Source organism: Pelodiscus sinensis, chromosome 20 (assembly GCF_049634645.1).
Source record: "Pelodiscus sinensis isolate JC-2024 chromosome 20, ASM4963464v1, whole genome shotgun sequence".
NCBI classification, from domain to species: domain Eukaryota; kingdom Metazoa; phylum Chordata; order Testudines; family Trionychidae; genus Pelodiscus; species Pelodiscus sinensis.
The window spans coordinates 26187927-26202333 of record NC_134730.1 but is presented as its reverse complement, the minus strand read 5'-3'; the positions used below and the strand labels follow the sequence as shown (position 1 = coordinate 26202333).

Below are 14407 nucleotides of genomic sequence, written 5' to 3'. Positions count from 1 at the left end.
CTAACCAGATTCGGTGCTCACAAGCCAGTTGTCTCCTCTCTCTGCTCCCCCAGGAAGGGTGGGTTTACATGCATTTGGAAAACAAGTCTCCCCCGATTGCCTTTTACAAACTGTCCTGAGCGCCCTTTATTCTTGGCCAGAGAAAATTCATCAGAGGGCAGCTCCCGTGGGCATCGTAACTGGCAACTGTGCCCCAGAGAGGCAAAGGAAAAGAGCCATAAAGCGGTGCCTTTTGCACTTGTTTCTTCAGTGGCTCTCGCCCCCAGATCCGTTACTTGGGTGGCTGGATGGGTGAGGAAGTAGCGCCAGCCCGCCACCGCAGCCGGTTCAGGCTTGGAAGGAAGAGCCTATCCGCGAAACTGAGGAAGCTCCCAGATTCTGGGCTTCAGGTTGACCAGGAGGTTAAGGTGATGTCTGGAAAGGCCCAAATGGAGGATGATCAGCCTGTGAAGGGAAGGACATTGGAATAAAAACAACTAAATGTCATGTGTGGGGGTGGATCTGGGGGTACAATTGACAGGGCAATAATCCATTCCCTGAGTTACACCCAGAGATCTGAGATAGAAGGGCTTCAGTGTGTGTTGCCCTGATCTTCTCCAGCTCATGCCAGGGAGGTGCGGTGGGCAGCCGTCTCCAGTCCAAAAGGGCAGTGCGCCTTCCTTGCGGGTGTCTGATCACAAGGACGTTGGTGCACCCGGGTCTCCATGGAAAAGCCGGATAAAATGGCTTGTCCTTACAGAAAGCGCCGCCAGTTTGCTTGTAACCACCTTTTTAGCAAGGTGCTTTATTTTTATTTTGTCTTTGAGGTCCCTCCCTGAAGGCACAGAGTATCCCTGGCCTGCAATTTAACATCAAGCCCTTTACTTTCAGGGGCACTGCGAGCAGGTCTAATGGTTGCTTTCGGCTTCTCCCCTATATAATAAGTCTTTGTTTCCATTTCCCCCCTACATCTTTCTTGGTGACGTGTTTTTACTCTCCCAGTGGGAAGGACAGATGTTTTCATGCGCCCTGCAGCTAGGGTGGACAACGAACGGAGAACGCTCTGGGAATCTAAACTTAGAAGGCTTTCGAATGATTCACGTTCTTAAACTCCTGTTAAGTGACCTGACCCCTTGGTTTTGCAAGCTGAGCCTCCTCTTTATCTGTGACAAGAATGTTTTTATTGGGCCACACAGTGTTCCCCAGCGCTGCCACTCTGCCTGGAAACGGTTCTAACCTGTCACAGCCATTTCAATGAGTGCTTGAAGTATTTTGAACTGGACAGTGATATTGGCTGTTCTAAAAAGGGAGGGTGTAGGAAGGAGTTGGTATAAACACAGCTTGCAGCTTTTCTTGCTGCTTGGAGAAACTTAAAACTGGGGAGGGGGTAAAAGGAAGGACTCTATTTCTTGCTCGAAGAAATATTTGCTTTTCTTTGGCACGTGCATATTTTATCCTCGGATAAATGTCTATTACACGGGCGTTAAAAGAAATCTTTAGCTTCTTAGAATGGGGAAAATACACTCTTTTTACTAGTAGTGTGAAGAGAGTAGAAGTTCCAGTCTATAAAAAGCTGCAAACGGGTATCTTGTCAGTCCATGCTAAGAGTGGCAGGGAAGGCAATAAATGAGCGAAAACACGGCATTTCTTTGTGATCCTGACATTGCAGGTATGGATGGATGTTTCCAGGGGAAAAAATATGGATTGGCAGTAATACAGCTCAGTTTTTCTATGCCACCAGCTGGCCCTGGTCTGTGCGCGCTAATTTCTCTTAGCAGCAATGTCTTGCGGAGGGCATGGGCCGTGTGTGCTGTGCGGCTGGCAGGCGGCTTCTTGTTCACACCAAATCAGAGAAACACTTGATTGAGACTGATTATGCAAGTCCCTCTGATGCACAAGAGTACTTCTGTGAGCCTGCTGGAAAAATATGAATAACTCCCTTCTTGTGCGTCCTACAACAAAAAGACCACACCAGTCTAGACCTGCAACCAATAACGCACAAGAAAATGAGTGCTGTCTGTGCCTTTGGACGCAGCTCCCTGGGGACGCGACTGTTCCAAAGTGCTCGCCGCAGCTTTCTGTGGCGAGAAAGTGATGCTTGTTTGGCATAAAAGTATTTGAGCTTTCTTGGACGTAAACAAGAGTCCGCTTCGTTTCCCACACATTGTTATGATTGCTTCTTACAGGGTGGAATACGTCCCCCCCTACAGTCTCAAGATTTGACAGTGCCCCTATAAAAATGTCCCTGCAAGAGAAGTGAGCAGTCCCTTTCGGTTTTTTTGTAAGCCTGCAGCGGGGCAGGAGGACGGGTAGGAAGGAAGAAGCCAGCAGCGATCCTAAGCAAATGAAGGAACAGATTCCGGCATAGTGGTTAGAACAAGAGACAGGGTGTCAGGCCGTCTTTTGGTTTCTTGCAGGTTTGTTCTGTGCCCTCAGTCAAGTCACTCAAGAATGGCTGCATTGAAAGGTTCACGTGTGGAAGAAGGTGGCGGGAACTTGCCTCGCCAACTTGGTCCTCTTTGTCCCTGGCATGAGTTCAACACTAGCTTGAACAGAGTTCTTCTACTGGCGAGTTTTGGTCCCGTGTTTGTTCGCTGTCCTGTACATCAGGATGTCTTCCTGAAATCGCACAAGAGCGTAGAGCGGGTAGCGGTTGGGTTGGTGGAATTAGATCGGTGGCTTTTTTTCCCATGTGTTGGGGGACTAAGATCTGAGAGCTCGTGTTCTCCATGGCAGAACCCCCAAGTGGGGGAGTCTGGTGTGTCTGCACACTGCAGACCTCTTGCCAGAATCCTCCCCACAAACAAAGTGCTAGGGAGTGAAATCCCCAGCTTGGCCTGCCAGCAAGCAGTTCCATTGCAGGAGTGCTGGAGAGGTGCAGTCGTGATCTGCTCTTGCTTCTTCCTCTTCCTTCACGTTGGGGGAGGTTTGGCCCAGCACGTGCTGCCCTTGTCACCCAGCCAGGCTCATCTGTGCGCCCCTGCCCGCTTACGGCTGTGAAACGGCCACATGGCATCGACATTTTGTGCACTGCTTGCCCAAGCGATCTACGATTCTGAGCAAATCAACATGGTGCCCGGATTAGCCCTCACTATGGTCCCTTTTGAGCTGGAGGAGGGGAGTGAGCCCCAGCTTACTGGCGGAGCTGGGGTGCAGAAGCCTGCCCAGCTGTTCGTGCCATTCTCCACGCTAGTTATGGATCAGTCTTTTAAAATCTTCTCCTGGTCTCAGTGTCACATGGCACAAGTGCTTGCCTGAACGAGCACGTGTCACAGCCTTGGTTTCCCGTGGACGTTAGCCGGCGCGGCGGCTGCAGCACTGATGGGACGTGGAGGACACCGTCCCAATTAAACCCACTTACCCCTACTCCGGAGTCCTGTCTGAGCTGCAGCTTTTATTGATTGCTGTGAAGCTTCCTGGTAGACTCTGCCTTGGTGAACCGAAAATGAAATCGGACAGTCTGCGTGCTAAGTTTGGCGAGTGAGGGTAATAAGCAGCCACAAATCAACATGAGAGTGCTCTTGCGGCGAGGTGGGACTGGAACCTACCCAGGTATTACCAACGGATGGTATTACCAACTGCATTGTTTGCTCCTTCACTTGAGTACTTGTCCCTCCCTTGCCGAAACTCCGAGTGAAGGGATAGGCAAAGCAGTTCTCAAATCACCACCATTAAGCGAAGACCAACAAGGGGACTGACTTGTCAGGCTCGGCACATCAATAATTAGTCTTGTAAATCCACGGCGATCCGCTTTGTATCTGCCGGTATCCGCAGATCATTTTGTGCAGATGCTGATAGCAATTTTGTGTCTGCGCAGGGCTCTAACTATAATCCTGCCCAGGTCCGTGGTGTTGTGGTAGTGGCAGGATGGTCATATGGTTCCATCACTCATTGGGGGTGCAGGAGATTGGAATCCGTTCCTGGATCTGCCACTACCTCTGTGACGTATAGCAAATCGTTCCTTTCTCTCTGACTTGACTGGCTATCTGTTGAAGGAAGATGATCATCCTTTGTCCTGCCATCATAGATTCAGAGCATGGATTGTCTCTCTCCGGCCTGGTCTACACTGGAACGGAAGGTTGACCTAAGATATGCAACTCCAGCTACGTTAATTGCGTAGCTGGAGTCAATGTCTCTTAAATCACCATCCACACAGTGGGAGGTCGACAGGGGGGAAAAACACTCCCGTCAGCTTCCTTTACTCCTGAGGAGCAGGAGTGCTGACGCCGATGAGGGCGCCCTCTGAGTTCGATTTAGCGGGTCTTAACTAGACCTTCTAAATCGAACCCTGGAAGTTTGACCGTGGCAGCCTCAATCTTCCCTATAGTGTCGATGGGTACCCAACACCATGGAGTGTTGGTTTCAGGTGGGGCATGCAGGCAGGGCTGCGATATAAATAAAACTGGCGACGCCTTCGTTTGCGGAATGGAACGTCACACAATGCTATCTAAGGCTGGCAAATCACTGATGGCAGAAATATCTCTCTGGCTCTGAATAGTGCTTGTTTATACTCCTTTGAGGGTGCATTGTCTGTCATCATCCTCTTGCTATATGGTGAAATGCAGCCTCCTCTGGAAAACGTATGTTCCCTTTTGATTAACTGGCTTTTATAACACTAGCAGCACCACTTCTCCTTGCTGATTGTATATTAAAAATAGTGATTGCGTCTGAACTGTGACAATTCCTTGGATCGCTTTTCTCTGGATGGAGGAGTCTTCTCTTCAGAATGGATTTGGAATACTCTTGAATTTTGGATCCTCATGCTGCTTGACTTGAGGCTCACCTCCTTCACCTTATTATTCCCCGGAGCATCGAGGGATAGTGTCAGGCGCACAGTGCAGCTTGAGTATTTGTTTAAACTTTCAGCAGAACAGAAAAGTAACAAAGAGGGATAAAAGTCCAACGTTTTACCGGTTACCAAGGCCAGCCAGAAAGCTAGGACTGCCCGACAAAGGTGAGCCTTGTTTAGAATGGCTTATTTCAGCAGAAAGATGCACTTAAAACACAAAGGGCCAAACAGGAACACACAGTCCCCCGTGTTAATACAAACCCTTGGGTTGCCTCCTAGCGCTTCTTAATAAATGCCATTCCTTTTGGATGAAAGCTTGTAACACAAGATTAGGGTTTACAACCAGTTGTTTTACTTCTCCCAGGAGACTGACTGTTGGATATGACTCCGTCTCCTACTTGATGAACGTGGCTCTGCAGTAGTGTTCCCTCCAGTTTTCTATTCATGTGTGGAATAAATTGCGTGCTGAGGCATGTGCGGATGTACACCACCAGTAGAAACCAGGGATGTGAATAGTTAATTGGTATGCGTCACCATCAAGGTGATGCTTATGGGTTCGGGTTCACTGGTGGTGGTGGGGGGGGAGCCATTTCACACCAGCCAGGTTGGGCAGGGGGTGCTGGGCTGAAATGCCCTGCCCTTAAGCAGTGAACAGGTTAAATGTCCCGTTTAAGCAGTTAATCAATTAAAAGACTTTACATCCCTAGTAGAAACACACACTGCCTGCTGTGAGCCCTCTGCTTAAACAGCTGGCTGGTATCTGAATCTCTCATGGATATGGAAGTCCTCAGATCTTGATTGAAAGACTGCAGTAATTCCGAGCCCTACCCATTGGGTCTCCTCTCCAGCCATTGGAGAGATTTGCTAATAGCAGTCATGGATGTGCCATTGTACGTAACCTTTTTCAAGACTTGTGTAGGGGATTGGTGTGGGTGGGTGGGTGGGTTGTTTTTTTTTGCCCTCACTGCTTCCTTTGAAAGGCCAATCCAGACCTTTGCTCTTTTAATGGTTCTGCTCTTGACTGTCTCCCTGGGGTCCATCAAAAGTGCTGCACGTAAACACGTGGTAAATCCATGTCAGCCAGTGTGGCATGCATTGGAGGGCCGATTTCAGAAGAAGGCGAGGATCTGTTCCTTATGCGGAGCTGGAAGCTAGTAGCCTGTACATCAGGGGTGGCAAACCTGGGCCCCCGGCTCTCTGTGCTCACCAGGGCAGGGGAGCTGTCCGTTCCGGCAATTCAAAATGGTGTTGCCAAGATAGTGGCGGCCGACGGGAGCCTCACATGGCCAAAAAGCCTTTTCCTTTTTTCTTTTAAAGAGGCAGTGTCCTTTTTTGTTTTGTTTTGTTTTTTTTGCAGCTCTCTTCATTTAATGGGTTGGCCACCCCTGCTGTACATGCTACTGAGGGGCGGGAGCGGCTGCTACTAATGGTTCTGTACTGGATCAGATGATAGAGATGCCATTACAGCATTGGAGAGCATCCACACTGAGATCACTGCAAGAGATGCCCCGTCATAGTTGTGTATCTAGGAGCAGAATGTCTTCAGTAATGGCTCGTCATCTGGGGATCTTTTGTTGTGTGGCAGGGTAATGATGCACGTTTGGGGCATGCAGGCTTTGAGTGGGCTCAGGTTTTCACCTGAAGGGGTGGGAATGTTGCGCTGGTGTTTTGACAGGATCGTTCCGAGTCTAGTTGATGTCTAGCGTGATCGTTTTGTTCGTATCGCGTCTGTGCCTATGAACGTGGAGGCTTGGGTGATGGGAGCTTTTTCAGAACAACCTGGGTGCTGCTTGCATTTCATGTTAGACCTTCGGGGATAAATTCTTGGTGGAGAAGTCTCCCTTTTCGGAAGAGCATCAAGGGTGCACCCTGAGAATGGAGGGTGCTGAGAACACTGGTCATGCTCAGTGCCTCCAACGGCAATTGATCCTTGCTGTGGTGCAAAATCCAAGAGCTGTAACAAATTGAGCCTCAGTCTGCTAGTGAAGAGGGGGTAATCCTAATTCTCCCCATTCTGCCTATGGGATGCACGAGGCATGGGATAAGGGTGTGACTTAACGAGTCCATGTCAGAGCCAGAACTAAAACTCCTGGTTCCCAGTCCTGTATTTCTTCCCACTGGGCATTACATTTGGCTCTGGACTCAAGGAGGGGAAGGAAGAGTAAAATAAACCACTAAGCCGTGTTAGTTCAGACACTGGAAATCCGTGTCCACAACGTTCTTGAGAGTGGATAAATTGGAGAACTTTAGTTCTTACAATTCTTGAAAACAAATTGTCTTATGGATGTGTGAGATCATGCGTTTTAGCCATGCCGTTTTTTTCCTGTTAAAACATGAGGTAGGTTAATTTTCTCTTCCTCTTCTGATCCCAAGTCCCAGCCAAAATCTTCCCATTGTGTAGAATGAGGAGGCCTCTTGTTGATTGGGCCACATGAGTCATTTTGTCAAAAAGCCTAAAAATGCTCGTTGACCGTTGTGGGCAACCTGTAGCCAATAGGGGCTCTCGGTTTGGCCCCTGGGACATTTTGTTGACTGGTGTCGACAGGCACGGTTGCCAGATTCTGCTGGTTTCCTTCCACTTATTCTCCCCCCCCACCCCCCGCTACCAGTGTTACTGAAGTGACATGCGCAGGAAGTGAGGCGCTTGCTGATTGCTCTCATAGTCAGTGTTGTGTGCAGTGTGCTCCTTCTGCATCCAATCCCAGCGCGGCTATTGTTCAACTGGCACCCCCTCCAGCTACACCAGCGCAGTAAGCAAAGCCACTCTATCCTGGGAGACTGGCACTATCTTTTAGGTTGTCCATCGCTGCTTTTCAGTCCTTGAAGGCAATATCAAGCCATGTGTTGGGTCGGGTGGTGCCGACTAGGATGAATAATCTCTGTCTGGATCTCCATGCAATGTGCTTGCATGACAGAGACTTGGTTGGCCCCCTTTTGAATGGTGCTAGAGGAATGCAGGGGAGCTGAGCCTAGGGAAGCAGTGTGACATGTAGGTTAAAACTGGATGAATTCAGATCTCTAGTGCTCTGATGCTGACCTGCATGACCATGGGCAAGTCACAAGGGCCTGGACTCTAATTTTTTTTTTTTTTTTTAAGGCATGCTGACCACCGGCAGCTTTCATTTTCATTAGGGGAAGCTGTTAGGGATGTTAAAATTAGATGAATCAATTAATGGAATAGTTGATGGAATTTCCATCAACTGTTCCATTAGTCAAGAAGGGCGTTTCTGCTTTGAAATGTTGCAAGAGCCCGCTGGCTGTGGCTACATTTCGAAGGCGGAAGTGTAGTGCGGCGTTCTGCCTTTGAATTGTACAAGAGCCCCAGCGGGGGCGCCTGTGCATTTCAAAGATTGAAATGCCGCATGGAGTCTTCGGGCGACTCGGTGGCCCCCACTGGCCCCAGTCTCCATGCAATGCTTCTGCTTTGAAATGTACAAGAGCCCCTGTGAGGACTCTACATTTCAAAGGTAGAACACCACCGCTGCACGTTTGCCCCTTCTGATGGAGCTGGGGGGAAACCAGATTTTAAGCTGGCTCCCCCCAGCACCCCATCCTTTTCACCCCCCTTGCTGCCTCTTTCTGATAGACAGCGGGGTGGGGGGGGAAGTGACTAGTCAACTAGTGTGGTGACTGTCCTATCAGCTTTTGCTTATTGGATAGTCGACTAGTCAATTAGTCGCTTACATCCCTAGCAGCTGTAGGAACCTAGTACCTTCTGTACATCAAGACTTTGCTTTCATCTGTGTAATGGGCATAATAGCATGTATAGCAGTCCTCTGGGATAAGGAAGATCCCACCTGTTGTTAGAGTGGGTTTGGATTTAGTTTGGGCTTAGACTATGATCGTCCCTTCTAGGCCACTGCTAATGTTGCGGACCTGGGCTCATTGACTCTGCATAGCTCGTGAACTCTTACAGAAGGTCCAGGGACTCTTCTCTTCTTCCCCGACCTTCATGCTTCGATATCCTCAAGGGCTCCTAACTTGTCTCCCTTCTGGATTGACCTCTGTGATATCAGGGACCTAATAAGTTGTTTGGTGTAAAGTGGAGTCCATAAACCATATGGTCAAATACCCACCTTGGCTGTAACGGTTTTGAAAAACAAAACGGTACAAGTGACCTAGAAGCCACAGAACAATGGGCAATGCCTACTCTCCTGTCCCTGCCTTTTTCTCGCTGGGTCTGCATTTGACAGCCAAGGGCCAAATGTTTTGGTTTGGAATCGGGCCCAACAGAGGGAGCACCAGGCCTTTCCTTGCAAAGATGCAGCATCGTGGGAGAGTCTGTTTTATGACCAGGAAGGAGGAAGAGGAAGGAGTTGACACATGTCTCGGGGAAGGGGGGAGCGGCTCTGCATGGAGCAGACAGTTGCTTCTCTTGTTCGCTACCCCTTGGAATGCTGGTGTCTCTTCTGTTGCATGTTTGCTGTGGTCAAAAAGTCCTCAGCACAAACCAGAGATGCAAGAAACTAGAGAACTCAGCTGGCTAAAACCTGAAGAGCTGTAGTCTGAGTGTGACACGCATGATGAACAGCAGTTGGTTTGGGCATGGGGAGTGGATTTGCAGCCCTCAAGCTTGGGGTTTGCTTTGTCAAATGCAAGAAACTGAGCAAAGTGGCAACCCAAGCCAACATGGATTGGCTAGGTCTCTTGGCTTTGACCGATGTGTTACATGGGCAACACGAGCTGAACACTTGCAACACCCAGCAAGTGGCTTTGGGGAACTTCTTTTGGGTTTAAGCCTTGAGCATTTAAAGAAACAAACCAATCTATCTAATAGGAGGCCAGATCTAAATACAAACAGTCTGAGCATGTTTGCTGATGACTCTAGTCTGGCTAATGCAACAAGGAGTCCTGTGGCACCTTATAGACTAACAGATGTATTAGAGCATAAGCTTTCGTGGGCAAAGACCCACTACGTCCGATTCAGTGGGTCTTTGCCCACGAAAGCTTATGCTCCAATCCATCTATTAGTCTATAGGGTGCCACAGGACTCCTTGTCGCTTTTGCAGATCCAGACTAACACGACCACCCCTCTGATACTATCTGGCTAATGACGCTAAATGGAGCAAACAGGGTACGTCGAGATGGTCTATAGGTCCGTGTCTGAGACTAAGGAAGGGATGTGTGGTGGGGAGAACTTTGTCATGGTCGGGGGTCCAGGGTAGGACTTCTGGTGCCTCTTTCACGTTCAGTCATCTGCTCTGCACCAAGAGTGTAGAGCAGCAGTGCGTGTGCACGTTTAGAAAGGCAAAGGCTCTGGATTTCTGCTGCTCACCTCTTGGCACCTGGCTTGGAAATCCTAATTTAGGTCACGCCTGGGTGAGTGTGTAACCCACACACCTAGTGTGGTTACTGAGCAATGCAAGTGGTACCTAGACCACAGCCCCAGTTAAGACCAAGAGCCCTCTACAGCATGGGCTGGGAGCCAGCTGGCTTTTAGCTCAGAGGATAGAGGCTCCTGTACTCCACTCCAGAGGTCCCAGGTTCAAATCTGCCTGGTGGCGGTTACAGGTGCACTAGACTTCTCCCCAAGTCCCACACCCATACAATGTGGTACGGTCTCCAGTCTTTTCCTAAGGAGAGTTCCAGGCAGGGACACCCACATTTTGGGGGGGATTGGGGCAGAGTCTGAAACCGCCTCCTCCTTTCAAAAATCCCCCGGGAGACCAGAGGTTAAGGTTGTTAGCGGGCCCAGGCACAAGGTCGCTGTCCTCTTTGCAGGGATTTGGGGTGGGGTGGGGGGTTCTGCATGGGGTTGGTTCCCATCACGCCTGTCCCTGAGCTGTGAGATTCCTCCACCCTGCTCCCGGCTCTGGCCCTGGTGCACTGTGGTCACAGTGGAATCTGGGCTTGGCTGGCAGCATGAATTGTCCCCTGCACTATGGATAGGGGCGATGGCCCCTCACTCAGATTCGGCCCTGCTGTCCCCCTCCTGCCTCACGGGAGCCCTCTCAAATGGGTGACCTGGGGCGAGCTGCCCCTCCCCCTCTCCTGGGAGACCCTGGTCCTAGGTGTGGAATATTAGGGGGCTGGCAGAGGGCTGGGGAGGAGGAGGGCAGGAACAGCAGGGGATGTTGTCTGCCCACTGGCTGAGGTCTGAACTCTAGACTAGGACTGGGGGAACTTTTTTGGGGTGGGGGGCTGCTGACCCACTCAAGAAGTCTGTCAGCCCCCCACAAATGAGAAGCAAAAAAGCCCCCCAACCCTGACTGGTGTGGCCCCAATTGAGAAGAAAAACATTCTCCACGTTCCCCTCGCACACTAGCACCTGGGGTGGGGAGCAGGGGCAAGCGAGTAGATTTGGGGTGCTCCAGTCCCAGCTCCCCAATCCTGGGGGTGGAGCCCTGAGCTTTGGGGACCAGATCCAGGCAAGCCAGGGGCCACATCTGGCCCCCGGGCCTTCAGTTCCCCACCCCTGCTTGAGACCTTGCGAGTGGAGGTTTGCTGGTAGCTGTGGGGTTTTGTTTTGTGTGTTTTTGGTGTGGCCGACACTCTGACTGCTCTAAGGATAGAGGAGGAAATGCAACCTCTCCCCCTTCTTGTGTGTGTTAACCCAACCGCCGGTCGTGTGTCTGCAGCTGAATGCAAGGATCAGGGATGGCTGGATCTAGTTCATGTTCGTGCATCCAGCATCCGGGCATGTTCTCTTCTCTGCACTTTCCCACCTTCCAGACATCCAAACGGGTGCGTGCGACGGCAGGGGCGGCCCTAGACGAGCTGCCAGGAACTGGCTCCCTAGGTGAACCATGCACTCGGCGCCCCCACCTCCCAACCCCTCAACGCTACTGCGCCACCATTTGGCACCCCATGTAACTTGGCACCTTAGGCGACTGCCTTGTTCGCCTGTATGGACGGGCCGCCCCTGTGTGACGGGCACGCAAAGGCATTGCTCTGCGCTGGGGGCAGGAGGCGAAGCGGCGGCGTTTAGTGCGGCTGCTTCTTTGTGGCTTACTTGGATTTGGTTTTTTTGCGTTTTTGTCTCCTGTGGCAAAACACAAACCTCTCACCAGGACTGTTGCTCTTCTCTCCCCTCGCCCTGACAAATTAGGCTTTTCATAGGAACCATTTGTAGGTTTGAACCATGGGACAATATTTGGCTTGGTTTCAACTGGAAATTATGATTTCTCCATTATCATTGTCCTCAGGTCCCTTCTATTCCCTCTTCTCCCCTGCCCGCTCCCATAAAGGGGACTTCTAGGGCCCTGGTTCTGTGGAAGATGAAAATGTTGTAAAAAGGGGAGAGAGGGGGAACTTTACCTAGCAAAGTCAGGGAGCAGAAGGGGGAGGGGAGGGTGTTTTCTCTGCTTCCTAAAATGTCTGGGGAAAATAAAGCCCCTCTTTGATTGCTTCCTCGATTGTTCCATAAAACTCTCTTTCTTTTATTTTTTTAAGGGAGGAAAATGCCCGTTCCTTCCTTTCAGTGCCTGGTGTCTTTAAGAATTTGCTCTATTGTATGTCCAGGACAGAGACCCTTCTATGAGGGCTGCACAGACTCTCTTCAGCGGCCTCCTCGCCCCTCCCCTCCCGCCTCATCTCAACAAGCCCCCCATTCTCCTCTGAAGAGGGTCCCTGTGTCTAAAGGCGAGTCGCTCTTAAGGGCAGCATTTATCCTGGGGCACGCCGCTCACAAAGAGCGCTGGAGTGTCAAATAAACGCACTCAGACCCGTAAAGAGAAGAGGGAGGAAAATACAAAACCCCCTTTATTTTCACCCCCGCGGGGAAACAAATATGGACTCTGTCAGCAAGCGGCGATCTGACAAGGCAGCAGTGTGTGTGTGTGTGTGTGTGTGTGTGTGTGTGTGTGTGTGTGTGTGTGTGTGTGTGTGTGTGTGTGTGTGTGTGTGTGTGTGGACTTGTGGATCTATGAAAAGATCATAAATATCCTCTGGGGGATGAAACTGATGGGCAAGCTATAAATCAAGCTGCCTTGTGCAACGGTCAGCATGCAGGATGGCTGGCGGAGGAGAGTTGCCGCTAACTTAGCCTTTCAGTGATGTGTGTGTTTGCTTCTGGGTGAGGCAGGTGGTGGGGGGGGAAAGGGCGTTCTCTGCAGCCCACTCCACGCTGAGCCTTTTGGCTGAGCCCCTCCCCCAAAGTGCAAGGTTTTTCCAGGGTTCCTCTTTTATAATGGGCCAGATCTTCAAGAGAGACCCCCCTGGGCTAAGCAGTTTTTGGCACTAGGCACAGGTGCAAATTCCATGTGCAAATTCCAGGGGACTTGGTACCTCGCTGTTTCGTAGCGTCGCTATTTTCTGCGTGTTTTACGAACCCGGTTCTATTCCTGCACTTAGCAGCAGCGCTCGCATTGTGGGATGAGAACAGGAACATCCGGGTAACTTTCCGGGGTGCAGTTCTTTTTGTTCAGAAAACTCGCTAAACTCCTGTGTTGTGGCTTCTTGTCCTATGGAAGGAAACCATAGACCGATAGTGCCAGGTGTTGCGGCCAATGTCTACAATCGGCACGAGCCAAACCGTTGAGATGGCCATTGTGGAAGCAGAGCATCCCGCAGGACTGGAAGCCTTTCCCGCCTGGGGTTTCTTGCAACACCGCTCTTTGCTTAGCATGTCCAATTGTGGTATCTGGTTTTCATATCATGGGCTTCCTTTCCACATGGCCCTTGAGTATCTGCCAGCAGCTGGCGCAGTTCCGTTTCTGTGGCTATCAAAACACCTCTGAGGCTGCCAGCCAGTCACTTGCCTTCCACCAAAACCAAATCCTTCATAGACAAAAGGTTCTCTAGTCTTTCAACCAGTGCACCGAGGACCCCTCCTGCCGAACAGACAACGTCCTTGGGTTTCCTTCCCAAACGTGGCAGCGGTCGTAGGGACGAATGTCCTTTTCACACCTTAGTAATTGTCCCCACCCCAGACTGTGGATGGAGGAGCAGAAAGACCCATCCCTCGTTTGCTGCGATTGGAACTACAGGCAGTCCCCGGGTTACATACAAGATAGGGACTGTAGGTTTGTTCTTAAGTTGAATTTGTATGTAAGTCGGAACTGGTACATATTGTAGGGGAAACTCTAGCCAAACATTTCTCCAGAGCTCAGTTTTATTCTCCCACACCTCACTTCCCTCAGTCCTTTATTCTCAAGCTGAGGTGTCTGCTGAGAAAAGCCGCTCCACGGCTCCCTGGTCTTCTGGGGGGGGCGCTAGCTTCGCGTCTCCCTGGTCTGCTGGGGGGAAGCAGCTAGTGCGGGGTTACCTCACCCCGTTTGTAAGTAGGGATCCGTTGTAAGTCGGATCCATGTAACCCGGGGACCGCCTGTATTTTGGCTCTGTTGATTTTGCACAGAAGATGTTGATTTTGCACATGTCTTAGGCGCTGGAGAGCAGTAGAAAACATTGAGATACTGGCCAGCCAAGTCCTTCTGCTTTTAACCTTGATTTCTTTTGGTGCAGCCTTTCCGGTAACCTGGTGCTGTTACTGACACTGACTCTGCTGCCACTGGCTATCACTTCATAGAGTCCTAGCTTTAAAATCAGAAGGGACCATTAAAATGGATCTTCGCCCAGTGAGTCCTTCCTTGAGCCCAGTGACTTTTGCGATTGAACGGTAGCATGTGTATTTGTCTCGATTTATTCTTGGCTTTACGTTTTGAGAGCTAAAGGTTGCTGAGTGGCCTGTCTGTAACTTTT

At 50.4% G+C, this 14407-nt stretch overlaps 1 long non-coding RNA gene across 1 annotated transcript in view; it reads left to right on the top strand.

The window, feature by feature from the left end:
• LOC102460467 (uncharacterized) overlaps window positions 1-14407 on the top strand; it is a 119964-nt gene that overhangs the window by 319 nt on the left and 105238 nt on the right. The gene's annotated exons all lie outside the window — the stretch shown is intronic.